Raw genomic sequence first — 2,888 nt, 5'->3', positions numbered from 1 at the left:
TGAACGAAACTGAAGTTGTTCTGTACAGTCAATACATGCTGTTGGGCAGTGTCCATATGTACAGAATTCCTGCCTCTTTCCTACTGCTAGTAGGACAACCATCATGCCCCTGATCCCTGTTTCTGTGTTGTCAACACAAAACCTTGTTTCATCAAATAACACATACTGTAGGCTAACGCCTATATCTATCATGCTGCAATGTTCCTCTGACCCTGAAATTCAAAGGATACAATCTAGGCAGTTTAAGAGGCTGTAGTGGAAAATGATGTTACTTGGTAATGAAATATCTCTGTAAAGTCATGTGCTTTTTCAGTGATATCCTTGACTTTTATTTTGGCGAAAAAAACAACAGTCAATTGGGGAAGAACTTCCCTCACTCAGAGAATGCATTTCCATGTGAACTTAATTTCAGACAAAATATACATATACTAGTCCTAACAATTATTTCCTAACCCCAACCATCACATTAAGCATGTACATATCTAAGAAGGACTGGGATGGGGCCTCCTGAGTGGCGCAGTGGTCTAAGGTACTGCATCGCAGTTGCAAGCTGTGCCGCTAGAGATCCTGGTTCGAGTCCAGGCTCTGTTGCAGCCAGCCGCGACCGGGAGACCCATGTCGTTTGGGTAGGGTTTGGCCGGCAGGGTTGTCCTTGTCCCATCGCGTTCTACTGACTCCTGTGGCAGGCCGGGCGCATGCACGCTGCCGCAATCGCCAGGTGTACGTGTTTCCTCCAACACATTGGTGTGGCTGGATTCCGGGTTAAGCRGGCATTATGTCAAGAAGCAGTGTGGCTTGGTTGAGTTTCGGAGGACGCACGGCTCTCGACCTTCGCCTCTCCTGAGTCCGTATCGGATTTGCAGCGATGAGACAAGACACTAACTACCAATTGAATACCACAAAATTGGGGAGAAAAAGGGGAGAAAGTTTTTTTACTTTAAATAAGTAAATAAAGGACTGGGGTATGCTTCAAGTCAGTAGTGTCATTCCAGACGACTACATTGCAGACGTGCAGCAAAAATTAACTAATGATTGAATGGCATTGTCATCTTCAGTGTCATTGTCATCTTCAGTGCAGTCTGATATCAGATCACAATATCATGTGGATGCAGTTACTGACATGTTAAACACTTAAACACGTATTGTGAGATTTAGTGTGCAACTGCAGTCATTGTGTTGATATTGAGTCTCTCTCTTTCCACAGTACTCTGTGCTTCCCAGAAAACAGTCCAGTCTGAGACTCAGCAGGTGAAAGGCATCGTCACACTTACCCTCAGGGCTAAGAGGAACTAATGACCCGAGACCTGCTACTAACAAAAAAACCAGACCAGGGCACAGCGCCTCGAATAGTTCTGCCTTATTCTGACTAATTCAATCCATTCGATATGACTATGCTCTCCGTTTGGTGAGGTATAGGTAGAACAGAGGCTGGACAGATACTACCGTTTAATGTACTATTATAAGATAAACCTACCTCCTCGTACCTCATCTGCCACTATCAGCTGTAGTTGGCTATGTGCAAACCTCAAGTTAACCCCAGCCAGGAGAGCCAGTGCTTCAATGTCCCAAAATTGTTCGTGCCAATTAACGTAGAACAGATGTTCGTCCCCACCTCCTCAATCTGTGACTGCAACGGCCTCAAGACCAGGTCATCTTTGCACTATAATAACTGATACATCCCATCCAGACGAAGAACGGGATACAGACGAATACACTCAAGTATGCCTATACCACAGTGAGCACAGAAGTGTCATCGAGTCTCTTTAATAGTTCCATTCCCTCAATAAAAAACTCATATTTTTAACAATTAATAAAGAAATTAATTTCCTTTTTGGCCTGCCCGGTTTTGATCTTTTTCAGAGACCATCAAAGTCGGTCGTACGAGAGGCACGCATCAGGGTGAAATAATTAGTAGGATCTCTACAATGCTTAACCTTTATTAATTTATTTATAGCCTCCGCTTGTCCAAATCTGCGTGTTTCGTTGGCCTCATCAGGCTAAGCTGGTTGAGTACAAGCTTGCGACACTTTTCTACCCTTCTCTAATAAGACTAAACTGAAGGTAGGGACAGGAACCACTAGTGCTACCTAATCACCCCGCCATGAACTCCTCATGCACACCTTCGTCTACTACGGAGTAATTAAATTTAAGTCTTACCGAGGTGTCGGCCATCCAATGGCCTACACTGCCACTCTCCCTCACAAAAAGAGTCCACTTCATCAATCATAACTCGATATAACCGAGCATGGAGGACTTAAGCCCCTAACACTGCAACATTTTGGAACATAATACGTCTCCTTGCTGACAGGGTGAGTCAGCTCCATCACAAGGCTTTAGGTGGTCAGTTAGTAGTTCTTGTCCTTTCTACCTCATAACGAGAATAATCATGGTAGATATCAGGGATCCTGCTGTCTGTTAGTTATTCCCTCTCCTCTTACAAGTCCAAGGTCAACCTTCTTTTCGTTTCCACAGAACACCCCACACTACAGGAGCTGCTCACACTCTGTCACCTGAGGTTTGGAAACAACATCTGGAGAAAAAAATATGATAAATTGGAATTGGAACCTAATATAATATTTGTAATATACAGCACACACACACACCATCACAGAACAATACACACAAACACTTACTGTATACAGTGAGCTGAATTTTTTTTTTTCCCTCTCGTTATTCTCAACAGTATAAAGCCCAGCATCGTCTATCTGAAGGTCTGACAGAGTGAGATATCTTGTAACATTGTCAAGTGGAGCGGTTTTCAAATCTCTTCTCAAGGTGATTTTGCCTTCTTTACCAGGGTACACATTTGCAATACTGCCAAGTTCTCCATAAAGTAAATTGCCAGACTTGATCACCCTCTCTGGAAAAGAGAAAGACTGAATCCCACG

General features: G+C 43.6%; 1 protein-coding gene across 5 annotated transcripts in view; it reads left to right on the top strand.

The window, feature by feature from the left end:
* LOC111964465 (SLAM family member 5) overlaps nt 1-2,888 on the top strand; it is a 141,575-nt gene that overhangs the window by 135,643 nt on the left and 3,044 nt on the right. The gene's annotated exons all lie outside the window — the stretch shown is intronic.

The sequence above is a fragment of the Salvelinus sp. IW2-2015 genome, linkage group LG1 (genome assembly GCF_002910315.2).
Source record: "Salvelinus sp. IW2-2015 linkage group LG1, ASM291031v2, whole genome shotgun sequence".
Taxonomy (NCBI): domain Eukaryota; kingdom Metazoa; phylum Chordata; class Actinopteri; order Salmoniformes; family Salmonidae; genus Salvelinus; species Salvelinus sp. IW2-2015.
Note: the sequence above shows the minus strand (reverse complement) of the source record. Positions and strands in the feature narration are given on the sequence as shown.